Raw genomic sequence first — 19,074 nt, forward strand, 5'->3', positions numbered from 1 at the left:
GCACCAAATGCTGGCAAGGATGGGAGCAACAGGAACTCGCATTCTTATCAGTGGGAATGTAAAAGGTGCAGCCTTTTGTAAGGCAGTTCCTTACAGAACTAATCTATGTTTAGTCACCTTTTAATCTAGCAATTGCTCTCCTTGGTATCTACCCAAAAAAGCAGAGCACTTCTGTTCACACAAAAGGCTGCATATGGATATTTACAGCAGCTTTATTACTATTTGCCAAAACTTGGAGGCAACTAAGACGTCTTTCAGTAGGTGAATGGATAAATAAACTGGTCCATTTAGGGAATGGTATACTATTTAGCGCTAAAAAGAAATGAGCTATCAAGGCATGAAAAGACATGGAGGAACCTAAATGCATATTACTAAGTGAAAGAAATCAATATGAAAGGCTACATACCATTTGACTGCAACTTTATACCATTCTGGAAAAGGCAAAACTCTGGAGATATTAAAAAAAAAATCAGTGGTTGTACAGGTTATGGGGAAGGGAGGGATGAATAGGCAGAGCCAGAGGATTTTTAGGACAATAAAACAATTTTCTAATACTATAATGGTAGATACATGTCACTCTACATTTGTCAAAATGTAGAATGGAAAACTCCAAGAATAAACTTTAATGTAAATGATGGATCCTGGGTGATAATGATGTGACAACTGGTACATTGACTGTAACACATACCACTCTGGTGCAGTATGTTGACAGTGCGGGGGCACGATGCTTGTATGAGGCAGGGGGTGCAATTAATTTGAACAATGTATGGGTTAGGGGCGCTAAAGCTCTGAGCACTTGGAAAATCTGTGTGTAACTTTTGACTCCTCCAAAACTTAACTACTCCTACTGTTGACAGAATGACACATCTTTTGTATGATTTATATATCATATACTGTATTCTTACAATAAAATAAGCTAGAAAAAAGAAACTATTACTAAGAAAATCATCAGGAAGAGAAAATAAATTTCTATTACTGCACTGTATTTACTGAAAAAAATCCATGTATAATTGGACCTGGGCAGTTCAAACCTATGTTGTTCAAGGGTTAACTGTATACAGGAGCTCAGTACTTGCTGCTTAATTGTGCTGTGAACCTAAAACTGCTCTAAAAAATAAAGTCTACTAAAAATCACTTATGGGTAAATTTTTCACACAAAATGCCACATAAATAAATTTCCACACAGATGATAAACAATTCTAATGAAACAGGGTACAAAAAAAGTTCATTGATACGGTTACAGAGTCCACATAACAATGAATCTTTAGGAAACTATCACTTACTGAGTTTTGCTGTAGTACTAATTAAGAACATCTACAAATATGTGAAAAATCTATTAAAATACTTCTCCCCTTTCCAACCACAAATGCTTGTGAGGTCTGATTTGCTTCATTTACTTCAACCAAAATCACATACTGAACAGATTAAATGTAAATGCAGATGTGAGAGTCCAGCTCTCTTCAGTTAGGAAACATTAAATTTGAAAAAAAGGTAAAACAATGTCATTCTTTTCATTATTGTTTTAAAAAGTGTAGTTATTAAGACTATCATTTGTTTTACATGTAAAATGTTTGTTATCATCATTTAAAATTAATTCATAAATTTTTTAAATATCTGTTTTAGTTCTTAATATGGAGAATATCAATTGACAGAACCCACAGAAACCAAAGCTCTTTGGATTCCTCAATAGTTATTAAGAGTATAAAAGTGTCCTGAGACCATTTGGGAAACCTGAACTGCAGTAAAATAATGTCCTGTATGCTTGTTAAAATTGTGTATTTTATTCACTGTACTTCATACATTTAGATTCTTTGTTCTTAAGTCTCTTCAATGACTCAATTTCTAGACATTTAACAATTAGTATTAGTTTAGCTAATTTAGTTATGCTGATTAATGTTTTATTCACTTCTTTCCCAAGTTGCCTGAAACAAGAGGTCCATAATTGTATGGCTGTTTATTCTGCTAATTTGTTTTGTCAAGAAAATACATGTTATTCTTTTTCTAATTATGAAATTCAAAGGTTAGTGCTTCTGGAAAAATAACTTTTATCTTTATTTCTCTGGGAGAACAATGTATCTTCCACTTAGCATATAGGGACTCTATGCATATTAAGAAGATAAATAGGCATTAATGTAAATTCAATTGACTAGTTTATATTGTAGAGCAAAATATATAAGGAGACAAAATTCTCCAGTTTATAGAAAATGAACACAAAATTCAAACAAGTGACTAAAATGTCAGTCAACAGTCAGTATTAATATGTGTGCCTTGGCCAAAAGTAAGAACTATTTTTAGACAAAATACATCATAGACTCTACAATATCATAACCAAAGATGTTGTACATATTTTCTAGCCAGTTTGATTTAATTTAATGATTCCATTTTTAAAGAGAAAATAAGTATAATGTAAAGACTATCCACTTAAGATTTTCAGTAATTTTCTGAACCTTGTTGTTGATGAACCACAAAAGCACGAGACCCAGTTGAAAGTCTGAGTTCTTTTTTCTTCCTCAGAGATCTTAGATATCTTAAGTCTTTTTCTTCCTTCCTTTCTTCCTTTCTTCCTTTCCTTCCTTTCTTTCTTTCTCTCTCTCTCTCTTTCTTTCTTTCTTTCTTTCTTTCCTTCTTTCTTTCTTTCTGATTGTGACACCACATAAGCTGTGCCTATTAGGTCATATTCTTTAATGAAACCAACTTTCAGTTCAAAAGGCATTCAACTTTATTGAGTAATCAATCAAATCACTCACTCCATGTGGTCATTTAAGGTTAGGGCAGAGTATCTTTCCTATTCATGATTTTTCTGATTTCATTTTTGCTTAGAGAAAAAGCTACTCCAGTATACTATTTTTCTTTTACGTGACCTTTCCTTTCAACATATTCTGAAATAAATTACTGATTAATATTCAAAAAAGCATAATAGACTGATAGAATGGACCTTAAATTTCTCCTAACACCCATATTTTACTGATAATGAACTATTGACACATGATCTGTTTGCCATTTTATTATAGATAATGCTTATTAGTTTTGTTGTTGAAAATATTCAACATTAATTAAAAAATATTACTGGTAAAGGGAAATTCTAGTTTTTTTAAAGTTTTTTTTTTTTTTTTACATTTATTTACTACTGAAGACAGAGAGAGACAGAGCACAGGTCAGGAAGGGTCAGAGAGAGAAGGAGACACAGAATCCAAAGCAGGTACCAGACTTGGAGCGGTCAGCACAGAGCCCAACACAGGGCTTGAATCCACAAGCCATGAGATCATGACCTGAACCAAAGTTGGACATTTAACCAACTAAGCCACCCAGGTGCCCCAAGTTTTAATTAGTTAACAAGTCACGGACACAAACCAAGTTTGTCAAACTGTAGGGGAGCCACAGTGCATGGCTTAGTCTTCAAATACAGACAAAAAAGGCATATTGGGCATTGCAACTGATGAATTAAAATGGTGCTTGGTAGTTGTGAGAAACATTTTAAGTAAGACTCCAAGCAGGAATAGCTGTTTCACACTACAAGAGCTTTAAACCCAATAGGCCAACCACTTAGCAAGCACCATAGCAGTTATTAAAAGGTGAATAATGCTCCAGACCAAAGCAGTCTTTAGGAGTAGAGATGCAGAAGCAATCATTGCACTGTGATGCAGCACTACATGAAAAGAACTACCATTTTAACAGGTTAGAAGGTAGCAGAATCTTCTTAGAAGACAAGTCTTAGTATTCAGTAACTATTGAATCAAGTGCATGAGCAATAATTAAAAATAAGATCTCTGAAGTGAAAAGTGGGCATTCTTACATAGTCCAGCCTGGTGGGACCACATTATTATTGGAGTCACAGATTTAAGAGGGCTATTCTAGAGCCCACTGCCTGAGCCATACTTGTTAAGGGTTTCATCATCAATTCCTTAGTGAGGAGGAAAAGGAGCTTTAATAAGAATCTACTGTGCTTTGTCATATCCTCTGTCTATAGATATGATATCAAAGTATATGATTCCCATTATGAATTATGATATTATGAGTTTAGATATTATCAACTGATCCTTCTGTTGTTTTTATAATAAACTCTTCCAGTTTTTGAGGTAGATATATAGGTATTTGATTGGATCAGTGGATTTGTCTGAATATTTGAATCAGGATTCTGGTACTGAGAATGGGCAAGAACAGATACTACCCCATCCTGACTATCCTGAATCACCGGGCCAAGTTCTCTTTATATGGACCTCTCCCTAGAGAATCTGACTTGTTCAGTGTTACCTCTGTGAAGCTCTGCTGTAGTGTTAATTATCTCAGAGTTCATTGTTTTGATCATTTCATGCTTCAGCAGAATACCATGCATTGCAAGCATGCAGAAAACAGCTTTTCAATTTGCAAAGAAACCCCTCAACAAGATCTTAGCAAAAGCTATTTGCAATAGTCCAAGAAAAAAATTCCTTTTACATAACAAAGCATTATTTCCAAGATTTAATTTTGTCATTGCTTTTCGTTTTCTGTAAAGACTGCTTGATACAAAAGGTCAAGGTATCAGCAAAACATAGACAGATTTTTGCTGAATGACACAAACCTGTCAGAATGCTGAGCTTTGATGTTCCATTAAGTGATCGATGCAGATTACTGACTTTTGGCTAAATGCTACTCAACCAGATAAGGTCAATACCTGTTAGTTCATTGGTGGAATAATTAATCAATCAATACAGGATGCTTGAAGTCAGGGAGAATTATTGCTAGGCTTGTATCTCCGGCTTTGGTCACAGAAATTATTTAAAAACATCCTTGCAGCATTAACCCCCTCTGTGCAGGGTTTATTGTAACATTATGTATCCAGGGGAAGGGAAGAAAAAAATTCTAGTGAGCAGCACTTCTTGTAACCTTGAGCTCCCCAGAAGGAAAAGCCTCTAACAAGCTGAGTGCATCATCATTAGTTCTTCCTTTCACATCATCGCACTCTGCCTGTAAAATAATTACATGCAATTTTTCTATTTTACAGTTGGACCACATGACTCCCTGTTCTTTTTGCACAGTGACTCACCCCTCCCCCAAACTGCCTGGTTGAAGGCTGGAACTGCTCACCTTTAAACATCTCAGCCGGAGGCTTTTATGGTGGCTTGCTACAGTATTTCCTAAGAGCTAAAAAAAAAAAAAAATAACCCATCTGGTTCACAGAAAAATTCTCTCTCCTCACTATTTCCTATTTCCAAAGCAACCAAAATTTCCTTCTGAGAAATGTACTATGCAAGGATTCTTTGTATTTTTCTAAGTTGTATAGTTGCAATTTCTTTGAATTTGTGAGTTTGGTATCATTCATGATACTTCTTGCTATGATTACTTACTGGTTCTAATTACTTGCTGGCTTTTATTCTATGAGATAAAAGCATCTTTTTCTGTATAATTGTATAAGCAATTATTTTTTGCAAAACTAATGAGAACACATTTATTCATTTCAACAGTTATTGCATATTTAGTATGACCCAAGCATAGTATTGATCTTTGCTCCCAAGAAATTTAGACATTTAAGGTGTATTCTGGTTTTCACATCACTTCTACTTATCTTACTCCATTTAAATCTCTCATATCTCTGTGAAATAGGTAGTAGAAGATTTAGGAGAAATGTATTACTTAGCAAATGACTTAGAAACAGAACACAGAATTCCTAGATCTTCAGGAATCTAGCTAGGGTGAAGCTATTGACAATTTTCATTCAAGTGATATAAACAATAGGCCCAATATGAAATAGCATGAAGCCTCTGTCACCCATAAAATCCCTTTGTGTAAAGTCACTTCCTTCATGTAAAAACACAAGAAGTAGGGCACCTGGGTAGCTCAGTCAGGTAAGTGTCCAACTTTGATTTTGGCTCAGGTCATGCATGATTCACACACAGTTCATGAGATCGATTCCTGGGTCGGGCTCTGCACTGACCTGATTAGGATTCTCTCTCTCTCTCTCCCTGTCTCTCTGCCCCTCTTCTGCTCACACACTCTCTGTCTCAAAATAAATAAACATTTTAAAAAAGCCCACATGAGTAGTAAAGGGGGAAAAAAGAAGAAAAATTAAGTTAAAAATATTACTACACATCAGAGGGGCACCTGGGTGGCTCAGTCAGTTAAGCCTCCAACTTGGGCTCTGGTCATGATTTCATGTTGTGAGTCTGAGCCCTGAGATGGGCTCTCTACTGTCAGCTGTCAGTGCAGAGCCTGCTGTGAGTCCTGTTTCTTTTCTCTCTGCCCCTCACCCACACTCGCTCTCTCTCTCTCTCTCTCTCTCTCAAAAATAAACATTAAAAACTATTATTACATATCTGAAACAATCTAATTCAGCTGAGCCCTGACTAGACAAGCTCTGAACACACCTACTTGGACTCTCACCTACTTCTCCACATCCCAGATCACCCACATCATAGTAATCACAGGCAGAGATGACAAGGTCTGCTGCACAGTTGAGGTAGGAATGAGAACTGAGTTTCCCAAAGCCAGCAGTTGGCTAGTGAGAGAAATGACACGAGGATATGATTGGCCCACAGTTGGGGCATGGTGCTGACACACTAACGGGTGCACTAGGAAAGAGGTGTGCATTCTCAAGAGGGTTTGTGTGGGATTATAAAGAGCAGGACTCCTCTGGGAGGTGCGTAATTTCCATCTCCATGCTTTCCTGCCCACGTGCTTTCAAACAGGATAGAACATGACTATTATATGAATTGTGAACACTGAGATGTGGTACTTAATGCAGTGCATAATCCAAAAAACTCATGGTTTAGGTTGTGTTGCCCCAGACGCTGATCTTCAATTTATTTTTTACCCCTAGATGCGGTTGATGGCCTGTCGCCTTGATTCAGGGTTTTCTGTGTCAAGTCAATGGTGAAGATGTAACTCTGTATAAATTTCTGGGCCCAAATATTAAGGGATTGGTAGCTTCCACCAGCTGAGCCTCAGAGCACTCCCCTTGGCAACCCTACAGTGTCAGGTAGGAAGCGTGAATACCCTGAGGTACTCCTGCTGGAGAGGCCAAATGTTGGCATTTTCATTGATAGTCCCAGCTAAGTCCAGCCTATCAGCCATCCTTGCCAATTCATCATGCAAATAAAGCTATCTCTGATAACACAGACCAGCCAACCCATCAGCTGACTACGGACTGGGTTCAGTCAAAACAGAAGAATCGTTCAATGGAGTCCAGCTTGAATTTTTGATCTACAAAACTGTGAGCAAAACAAAGTGGTTGTTATTTTAAGCCAGTATGTTTTGAGGTAATTTGTTACACAATGATAGGTAACTCAAACAGGTGATGATCAAAGCAAGTACCGGTAGGGGCCCAGGGAAATGGGGCAGGCCAAGGAAGAAAGCCAATATATAGAATCCATTAACGAACAGGTTCTGTGGGTAACTGAGCTTCAGTCCCTCATGTGGAATTCAGCTCAGGATTGAGGGCTATTGCTGGGGCTGGGTTGGCATTCTTGCACCTTCTGCTTGCAGGCTCAATGTGTTTCTGAGCTCAGAGAAAGTCTTCAGACAAGAGTCCAGAGTGTGAAGTTAAGAAGCTGAGGGTATACACATAAAGGTGAGTACAAAGTGAGAAGGGTGGGAGTGACAGAATCTGCTACAACATGTAGGGTCTTTGAAAGCAGTTTTAGGGAGAATGTACCATTGTTGCTTCTTGAGAATGATTTTATTTTTCATTTTATTTTTTTGCAAAACATACAAGTGACTGCAATATTCTTCTTTCATTTCCTACTCTCAGGGACTGAATTACTTAAGGCCCAACTCAAACAGCATCTATGCCTAGATGCCCTCTTTGACTTACTCTAAGTAAAATTAGTCTTTCCTGGATCTGATAGTGAATGACACACTTCTAAAATTCAGGTCCATAGTACTGAGTGTCTTATCACACTTTGTCATAATTTAGTGCCAGTCTCTTGATTTCCTGACCCCCCTTCAGTATATCTAAACTACAGTAAATAAATGGACTGATGGCCAAGTTTTATGGATCTTTTTCATTTACCATAATGGAACTTAATGGGAGGCTTGAAAGGTGACACACAGAAGATGCTCAAGCCTTGCTTATCATATTATCAAGGTAAACGTTTCACTTGCTGTTTGCCTTTTCAAAACTACTTACATCTCATTAAAAAGAAGGCAGAAAATTCCCTATATATTCTAATTTAAACATATTTTCAACAAAAATCCACTACATCAAGTGAGTCATATTTATTTGTCTGATATATTCTGAAGAACTAGACACACAGCAACAACAGTAAAAACAAATATCCTCTGAGATTCTTGGTGATATGCCAGTTCTCCTGAGGTCTCTCATGTTACCATAATGACCAAAAGATTGTAGGTACAGGGAAAATGTGGTCTCTGCTTAGGGAGTTATTTTTGGCTTGTCTCTTAATGATTTCAAATTATTACACCAGGTAATATATGCAGCAAGAAAGTGTTATTTGAAAGACAATTGGTGTGTTCACCCAGAGTTTCCAAATCCCTATAAAAAATTCCCATAATGTAAACATATTGCTATATAAATAAGGCCATTTTGTTTTGGTAATTCTTGGAACACAGAATATGAAGTCATAAAAGCCAAGGATGAGACCTTAGCTCCTCACTAATTTGTGATTAAGATAATACAAGTATCTTTTGCATTTGTCTTCTTTCACTTAACATTTTTTGGTGTTCACTCACATTGTAGTATATATAAGTAGTCAATTCCTTTTACTGCTCTATAGTATCTCATTGTATGAGTATGTCATATTCTTTTTACCAATTCATCATATGATGGACATTTGTTTCCACTTTGAGGCTATTGTGAATAATACTATGATCATTTACATTCAATGTTTGGGTTAATATGAGTTTTAATTTCTCTTGGGTGGATACCTAGGGAATGAATTGTTGAGTTGTATGGTAGGTTTATGTTTAACTTTGTAAGAAACTGTCAAACTGTTTTTGCAAAATGGCTGTGTCATTCTACATTTCTATAATCAACGAATGATGATTCCAGATTTTTGGATCCTTGACATAGTCGGTCTTTTAATTATAAACCTTCTAGTGGGTGTTAAGTCGTATGTCACTGTGGTTTAAGTATGCATCTCCCTACTGGATAATGCTATTGAGAATTAGTTTCATGTTCTTAATTAGGCATTCTTTGGTAATAAATCTGTTTATGCCTTCACTCATTTATGAATAAGATTTTATTCATACTGTTTTAAAAATTGTTTTATAAGTCAAGCTTTCCTACTAATATCCTTTTTAAAAATTTATTTATTTTGAGAGAGAGTGTTTGTAAGTGGGAGAGGAGTAGAGAGAGAGAGAGAGAGAGAGAGAGAGAGAGAGAATCCCAAGCAGGCTCTGTGCTATCAGACACAGGGCTTAAATTCATGACCTGGGCCAAAATCAAGAGTAGGACACTTAACCAACTGAGTCACCCAGGTGCCCCCCTACAAATATCTCTTGAGAGCAGAAGCCAAGCATATGTAAGATATGGCATATCAGATAAAGGGCTAGTATCCAAAATGTACAAGGAACTCACCAAAATCCATACCCAAAAAATGAATAATCCAGTGAAGAAATGAGCAGAAGACCTGAACAGACAGACACTTCTCAAAAGAGGACATCCAGATGGCCAACAGGCACATGAAACGATGTTCAGCATCACTCAGCATCAGGGAAATACAAATCAAAACCACACTGAGATACCACCTCACACAAGTCAGAGTGGCTAAAATGAACAAATCAAGAGACTACAGAAGCTGGCGAGGATGTGGAGAAACAGGCACCCTCCTACACTGTTGGTGGGAATGTAAAGTGGTACAGCTGCTCTGGAAAACAGTGTGGAGGCTCCTCAAAAAAACTATCAGTAGAACTCTCCTATGGCCCAGCAATAGCACTGCTAGGAATTTAGGCAAAGGATACAGAAGGGCTGATGCATAGGAGCACATGTACCCCAATGTTCATAGCGGCACTTTCTACAATAGCCAAATCATGGAAAGAGCCTAAATATACATGATGAATGGATCAAGAGGATGTGGTATATATATATATACAATGGAGTACTACATGGCAATGAGAAAGAATGACATATGGCCATTTGTAGCAAAGTGGATGGACCTTGAGGGTGTCATGCTAAGTGGAATAAGTCAGGCGGAGAAGGACAGATACCATATGTTTGCACTCATAGGTCTAACAGGAGAAACCTAATGGAGGACCATGGGGAGGGGAAGGGGGAAAGAGAGTTGGGGAGAGAGAGGGACACAAAACCTGAGAGACTACTGAATACTGAACACAAACCCGAGGACTAAAGGGGGAGGCGGAGGGGGAAGGGGTGATTGCCATGGTGGAGGGCACTTGTGGGGAAGAGCACTGGGTGTTATATGGAAACCAATTTGACAATAAATTATTATAAAAAAATAGATGAAAAAAATAAATAAACCATTACTGCTTAAGCGTCAAAAAAAAAAAAGATATGTCCACCTACTTGTATAGCACTCCTTAAGAATTACTGAGAAACTACTTGGGCTAAGCATTGGTCTAAGTTCTTTGAATGGATTGATCCTTGTAGGAATTCTATGATATAGGTATTATTAAAACATAAGTTCAGCAAAGTAAGTTACTCTTACGTTCACATGGAGGAGGTGGCAAGCCTGGGATTCTGACCCTGGAACTCAGACTGTCAATCCCCACACTGCTTTTCTTTTAATTAATATATATCCCTAGAGATTATTAAAATTAGGCTATGCAAATATGCTTTTACTCCTTATTGGCTAATGTTTTTCCCCTCCATATTATCACATAGTCATTGAACTCAAGATAAAAATACAATTTAAGTCTTATGAACCTGAAGTTGAATTACCATTAAATTCAATGTGATGAGTAATCACAGGGACCTATTTGGTCACCAGGATTTCAGCTCTCAAATTATTTTTCATTTGAGGGAAATAACAATGTGAAATGTTGGTGCAAAGTCCTCTGTTTGGAGAGCGGCAATTGTGGGTAAATGAACTGTCTGAATGGCTCTCAGATTCCTCATGAAGTGATTGTACCTGTTTTATAGTACGAACAACAAGTAATAGATGTTATTAAAAAATACATCATGCTTTATAAATACAGCTGTAAAATAAGATTACTAGTACCTTAGTCACAGGGTAAGGATTAAATGAGATGATTTTCATAAAGGATTTTGCTTAGTATCTGGAAACTAGTTAAGCACTTGAAAAAGTAGATATAATAAATTTTTGCATATTTTATGAGCCACAACTTGTTTCCTGTCTGTTCTGCTTTCAACTTTTCTGATTTGATAAATATAGTCGTGGTATGTATGCAATTATTCAAATATATTTGCTTCTAGTAAACACCTTCACAAAGCTTACACACTGTCTTGTCAAATGGTCTAATTTAAATCAATGAGCAGTTTAGGGAAGTTTATGAAATAAAAAATTTAACACACAAAACTATCACCCTGTTCCACAGAATTGACAGTTACCCAAAGGAAATACTAATATTCAGTATAACTATTCTTTAAAATATGGTCTTGGATAAGTATATTAGAATAAAGCAATGCTGGCTAAAGTTAAAAAAATATTGGCATGTTTTAGTTTTTTCTTTCTTTTTCATTTTAGTAGTAAACAAAACAGGATAAAAAACATTTATTTTTACATCATTAAGACCTACTTTCCAAAACACAGATGAAATTTCATAAATGTTCATAATATACATAGTTTCTTTAATTTTAGTTTAGCTTTTCCAGCTTAATGATGCATGACTAACAAATAAAAGCAGGCATATTTAGATTATACAACATGATTTTTTAATAGGTGTACAATCTGAAGATTTAATATATGTATATACATTGTGAAACGATTACCACAATCAAGTTAATTAACACTTTCATTGCCTCACATAGTTATCACCTTTTTCTTTCTTTCTTTCCTTCTTTCTTTGTTGTTGAGAACACTTAAGATCTACTCTCTTGGAAAACTTTAATAATATTATACAGTAATATAGTATTATTAACTATAATTGCCATGCTGTATATCAGATTCTCACAACTAATCCATCTTATAACTGAAAGATATAGCTTCCTATAATGACATTATTTATTACATGTCTTTTGTCTGTTTTGTTTTGCAAAGATTTCTGTGTCTGCAAACCATACAGATTTAACAGACTCTCAGACAAGGGTTTATAATTTCACAGTTTTATTCTTGCAGGTTACACCAATTATTGAAGACAGTTAAATTTTCCCAGGTGGCATTATATTTCACCTTTGTTCTAAAATGAGCTACAATTAATTATATAAAAACTGTTTTCCATTTTATATTTGCTATTTATCAGGGAAGAATAGATTTAATCAGAATTAAAGGAATTATTAATGCCTTTGCTTACAATTATTAAATTAAAGCAGAAACTTAACTCTATGTATATAATTTGTATCTGAAATAATAAAACTCCATGAAATGAAATTCAAATATTTAGGTAGCTGTATTTTATTCAATATATTTATAAAGACATTCTTATATTTTAATGAAAATTCTGAATTAATAACTCTTTTAGAATAAAAATAACATTTTAGAATATATAAATTTTAATAGTATCTTATGACATTTTATTATCTTCATATGCAGACCTTCATCATTCACCAGTCCTCTTAAGCAGTGTTAAGACATTTCCGAAAGACAACTGTATTCTATTTACTTTCATTTGAAAACAAAAAGAAACAACAACTAAATAATAAAGCCATCACTGTGAGGGATGGGAAAAGTCTACTTCTAAATATTAAAAACCATCCATCATAAAACTGGTAAGGCTAGAAACAGTTCCTGTAAAGTTGCCATGTTGGGAATTACATCCGACTAGACCCAGAAATTCATGTGAGTACAGCTCACTATAACACAAGTGCTATTATAATATTATAGTGGAAAATCGACTTTCTCCTGCTCAAGGCTGTCATAAGTGCTTAAACCTTTGAACAGAGTGACAGTTTTAAACCCCTTAAGGAAACTAGAATTGATAGTAAAATAGCTGATGGCCACCTCCCCCACCCTGGCCTTTGATTCTTACCTTCCTATTATGCAACCCCCTTGAGCATTACTGAAGAGAAACTGAGCATATACTACACAGTGTGACCAAGTGGTAGAAATTCTGTGTGGAAAGTTACAGGTTTATGTTAGCTTTCTTTCACTCTGCCATTGGTACCACATAGACAGAATCCTAGTCCAAACTTGGAATTTTCCCAGATAAAAAACCTGTAATGCTATCCAAAATGACAAATGTCACTCTTATTCTATAATCTTTTCTTTATGAAGGACATATTTCATCCTTTATAAGGAATGTTACAGAAAATTAAAAATCCTGATCATTTTCTCCTTTGTTAAACACTGGCAAAAAAAATAGCATTAAATGTTTTGATTGACACACTGTAGAGAGTTATAATGTATGTATGAAACTTTCTAAAATCCTATTTTTGAATTAAGTTATATTTTAGAATTTGTGTAGCTTCAATTCACTACTATTTTAACATTGGTATAACTTGGCCAAATAAACTTCACATGACTGGAAATGGCCTTCTTGGCCTTCACCCAGTACTGAATGGAATTTATTTATCTAAAAATTAGTCATGCAGATCATGTTGCACAATTGACTATTATACCAGAAGAGGCAAGACCATGTTGCTATCCTAAGACAAGCCTCCGAATCTAAGTTGCTTAACATGGCAGATGAGTTCTTATTCATGCAAAGTTTGCTACCAGACCAGACGACTGTCCAGAGCAACTCGTTACTCATTCTGAGGGCTCCTCCCTTTCTCTGGCTCCCCTCACCCACTTTCCCTTGACACACAAGTGTAATGGACCACCCTGACTTCATGGCCTTCTTAGTCCACGCATCAGAAGAAGTAAGCAGGGTGATCTTGACTCTGCTTTTCTATGCTTTAGCTTGGAATTCATGTCACTTTCACTCATAGCCTATTGCCCAGACCTAGTCTTGTTACCTTGTTTAACTGCAAGTTGGTTGAGAAATGTCTGTAAAGGGAGAACTGGGCAGAGTACTGAATGACACCATGGATGAAAGAAGTGTCCTCAAGGAGGGTGCAAAGGATACTATCCTTCCAAGATCCAAAGTCATTCTCAAAGACAGTAGAGAGAGAGAGAGAGAGTGAGAGACTTAGTTTCCCTGAGAGCTGGAAACAGTCCATAGGACCCTAGTCACAAATGGCGCACAACCCACATTTCTGTCAGGCAATAACTTTGTACTGCCAACCTCACAATTAAGCTGACTCTGCAGGCAAGAACTGATAACTGAAGGCCCCAGACAGGCAAAAAGTCAAGGTCTCAGATGCAAAACTAGACAAAAAAGAAGGCAACAGCTGTCCCTGAGAGAGAAATTACAGATAACCGATGGGCACCCCCAAAGGCAAATTCACAAGAGTCTGGAGTTGGAAAGTAAAGGACAACATGAGATTTTTACCTTATAAAACCCCTACCCGCTGCCACCCATTGTTGACTCCCCGTATGACCACACTGGAATATTTCCAGGACCCCAGAACATTTTTGGGAATTTTAATAACTCCCTTGGAACCTTCCGGAAACTCCAGAACCTTTCTGGGAACTATGTATATAGGTATAATAATACACATAATACATAATATGAAGTTTGCTTAGATCGGAGAGCTGTACGCAAGAGCAGAGCCCAAATCCGAGACGGACTTACCCACGGCGTAAGGACGAGAGGAGCGTGAACATGAAGGATTCAGTGGGTGTGTCGCCTGTGCGTCCGGTTGTCTCGCAGGCCAAGAAGTCAGCTTTGGAATCCACTAGTCACCAAAAACTGTTAACAAAGGATTTAAAAAACATATATAATTTAGGTGGTACAAACAAATTTTGTTTACCACTTCATGAAGTAGGCATTCTCCTGTGGAGAACCACAAAATGGGGCAGGAGGCCGACACCTTTTAACAGGGTAAAGAAAAAATAATTGTGAAGAGAAACATGGAAACTGAAACTACCTGACGGGCTGGGCAGAGCCGCCTTGCAGGGTGAGAAGGCCCAGCGTCGGCCTGGTGTTCGGGGATTGGCTAACTGAATAGACGGCATTTCTGGTACGCAGGGCGTTACAGGGACGCGACGTTACCTAGGTTTCTTCCGGTTTCTGACGTGACACCGACACCGCTTTAGTAGCGGCTCCGTCTTGGCTTCAGAAAGTTACTTTAACAAATGCGTCCATAAGTGGGTGCAACCCACATTTCTGTCCGGCCACATCAGCCTATAAATGGGGTGCAACCCATATTTCTGTCCGGCTGTATTTTTGTGTCCCCGCAGACAGTCGAGATGCCTGAATTAGCAAGAACGACAGCTGAGTGCTTCGAGCAGGCAGAAAACCAAGCCAGATTCTCAGAGACAAATGGAGACAAACAAGAAGGCAAAAATATGTGTTTGAGGGAGGGAAAGCATAGATAGCCAATAAGAGACAACGAGACATTTAACTTCCTTTCTCAACCAGGCACTGCGTGAATCCGGGAGGGCTGACTCAGGTAAGGATTCTCACCTTGCTCGGGCTCCTGCCAGATTTCCCAGAATCTTGTCGGAAGGCTCCTGAGTGAGTGGGTTTAAAGTGGGGAATGTAGTCCTTGTATCTAACAGAATTTGGCGGCGCTTTTTATTAATTTTAATTTTTGTTTCCCCTGGGCTGTTGAAGGGAATACTGCCCAGCCGTTAACCAGAGAATCCCTGGGAGGCTCCTCAGCCTGGGAGGAGCCCTTCTTTGAGGGTAGATATGGTCATTCCAGTTGGTCTGAAAGATTTTGTACAAAACCGTCAAGGATAATCTCTCTCTCTCTCTCTCTCTCTCTCTCTCTCTCTCTCTCTCTCTCTCTCTCTCTCTTAATTCTCAGTGTATTGGTTGATGGCAAAGGCTACATCAGTTTCTAGGCCAGTGTTTTGATGATCGATCCCCGGGAGGGTGCAATGGGGCAGGCCCAGCTATTGTTTCTAGGCGTCTGGCCTTGGAGATGGTGCAGTTGTAAGGCCGCTAACTTGGTGGACGTTTGTTTATGGTCTTGTGGCCTCTTCAGAGTGGAAAGGCAATTCAGATAGAGTCAGTAGACTGACTGTGAGTACACACTCAAGGAGGATAGAGGGGACTAGAGAACTAGTAGGAGTCATGTCATCCTGATGGTCTTTTTTGTAGATACTTTTTGTGTCTTGAATTTTTTGCTAGGCTTTTGCAAGGAATCTTTCAATGAATCTATTTTGAAATCTTGAAGCCTTTTGGAGACTCCCGCATACCGATTAAAATAGGTATACCATTCTGTTTGCTTGATTGGGAACCCTTGTTTTTAGCCCAACAACCATTGGAAAGAACAGAATGGATTTGGAGCGCCCCTCAAAACCATATACTGCGACAATTATCACTATTAGACCCATCTGGTAGCAAATCTGAAAAAACTCATTTTTTGGGACTATCTTTATTTGAGTGGACTCAGAATACTCAGTAAGGATTCCTCTGCCTATCCACCCTAGGAGGTAAACTTTTAAACTTTGTGTGTGTGTGTGTTTGTGGGTGAGGGAAGATTAACAAAGAGGGAGTCAGGGAAAATCTTACAGCTGCAGAGGGTTGAAAATCTAAGATTTTACCTGCTTTTTAGATTTACATATCTAATACCCATTTTTTAGCCTCACCGTCAGCCCTACTTTGCTGACAATTTCTGAGGTTTTGGGGCCTCTGCAATACAAAAGGGTTGCCTCTGGGTTCTTCATATTGCTTGCTCAGGTATTAGATCTTTTAAATCTGTCACAACTCATATATAGGTTTTTCCAATTCTAAAATATTTTTTGCTGTGCCTTCTTTTATTGTCTCTTGAGAGTTTATGTCTAAAAAAAGCCCATCACTATTTTTTAAGTGTGTTTTAACATGAACTAAATTTACTTTCTGAAGTATTTTTCAATGTGCCCAAGCTAAAATTCACTTTTAAAAAATCATTTTTTTATTATCCAGGAACTCCCCCTTTTCTCTTTTTGCTTCCTTTCCAGCCGTTTGTTCTTTTTTGGATACGTTATCCTTTCACATCTCTTTAAGTATATCAATTTAAAATATTTTTTAAGTTATTTTCTCCTTCTTGGATTAAATCTATTTCCTCTGGAGTAAGTGGTTTTTATTTGTTCATTTCTTTCATTTATTGACTTTTTCTCGGATGTGATACTTACTGCACTGTTTTCCTTTCCTTTTTATGTTCTTTCCTTTCCACTCATTTTGTCTGTTCTTAATTTCAATTTAAAAGAAAATAATGTTGGAAGATTTGTTAATTAACCAAGTATTAGTTGGAAGATCTGTTTACCTAAAATATCTTTCTCCCAAAGAGGAGGTAGAATCCATTAGGTGCATGGTTACTGTTCATAGTAAAGCAGAGGCAGGCTAGTTTAAAGTAAGGATGCCTTGTCTCAGGTTAAAGTAGTTAACAGATTTCCACTCCTAATTGGGTATATCTTTACTTTTCTTCCTCTTGGTACATTGCAGCAGTCTTAAGTTATATTAGGCTCTACCGTGTCTCTCTCATCAGCCCAGTGAGATCACTGCTTCCTACTTCCTAATAGGAATAGATACTGCAGTCAGTTTCTCGGTTAGCAGAAGAGGAGGAGTGCCTAACCTAGCCCGTGGCTAAACACTTCTTTAACTACCATCATTGATGCCCAACAGCAAATTTTTTGCACCATACTTGCCAATTTAAGATGTGGATATTTTCTAGGTCAGTCCTTGGTAGAACCTACTTATGGAGAAGTCTTCTACCAAGCATGGTTCCTAACATCGTTTCCTTTATTCTATGTTACTTCTATATAGAAGTGAAAGAATTTTCCACCATTAGAAATATGTAAGAATTGCTGGTCTGCTGATTTTTAGAAACTATTTTACTGTCATTTGGTCAGATATGGGGACGGAAGTGAAGCAATTTATACCCTCAGGCCTCCGTGAGGAACCAGAAATTGTCTCCTCTTTAGTTTACAAATACAATTTACCTTTGAGATTATAACTCAAATGATCTTTCTTCTATGAAGTGTTCCCTGAACATTCCAAGCAGAATTAGTGGTTCTATTTCTGTTGCTGCAAAATTTGGTTTACATTCTGTTAAAGCATTTGCCACTTGGCCTCATAATTTATCTCTACTTATTTTATTTACTCGAGAGTTTTTGAAGGTAGAGACTATGCTGTATTCATTTCTAAGTACTCCATGCCTAATACCATGTTAGTGTATTATTTATAATATGAATCCATGACAAACAAGTCTCAAAGTCCTGGGCCTTAAACTTCTGCCTTAAATAGACAAGCTCCGTATAAATAATTTTGTTGATCTCTAGAAATTCTGTTCAGGTTTTGAAAGCTTATTCAACATATGAATGCCTAAAAAGCTATTTAATAATTCTAGCAAAGTGGGAGTGTGTTTGTGTTTGTGTGTGTGCATACTTTTACCTTTAAAATATATTTACAATGTGGAAAGTTAAATTTCTATTTGGACAATATATGTGTGTATATATTGGACATATATATAATTAGATGACAATTTATATATTTCAGCACAGTGATAGCAGAACATTAAAATACAGAATTTTCATGATTGTGAAAAATCACTCTGAGAACTTTTTTCTTTGTTTATGGGCATCTTTTCTAGGCTTTGAATATATTTATGTTTTTATTAATATTTTTATTATAAAAATGGAATTAAAATTCTAAAGATAACTAAATTTGCCATAAATTAAGTATAGTTCTAGTATTGTACTCAAAAATGCTAATATCAACTCTAAATGTTATATTTGTAGATGAATGCACCTGTTATCTAAACTGATTTATCCAGCTAAGGAGACTTCCTCTGCATAAATAACCTGGAAAAGATTTCATTTTCTAACTATTCATGAGAAGTTGATAACAACCTTGCTCCAATTTTAACTATACAGTGTATCAAATCACTTTCTCTAGTCCTTCATTTGATAGTATGTTTAAAGTGGAATGGTTTTAAATAAATCATATAATTTATGATCAGGTTAGTGAAAGTTTTAAAACTTTTATTTACAAAAATTGAATACATTCTAGTAGGTAGGTATTAAAAAACTA

At 36.7% G+C, this 19,074-nt stretch overlaps 1 long non-coding RNA gene across 1 annotated transcript; it reads right to left on the reverse strand.

Annotated features, from left to right (window-relative positions):
- Positions 1-5,063: 5,063 nt before the first annotated feature.
- On the reverse strand, positions 5,064-15,034 carry LOC115293776. The gene is made up of 3 exons (XR_003909589.1): positions 14,981-15,034; positions 14,686-14,802; positions 5,064-5,121 (listed from the first exon to the last, which is right to left on the reverse strand). It is a non-coding gene; the product is annotated as an uncharacterized LOC115293776 (long non-coding RNA).
- Between the last annotated feature and the right edge of the window lie 4,040 nt (positions 15,035-19,074).

The sequence above is a fragment of the Suricata suricatta genome, chromosome 6 (genome assembly GCF_006229205.1).
Source record: "Suricata suricatta isolate VVHF042 chromosome 6, meerkat_22Aug2017_6uvM2_HiC, whole genome shotgun sequence".
NCBI lineage: Eukaryota > Metazoa > Chordata > Mammalia > Carnivora > Herpestidae > Suricata > Suricata suricatta.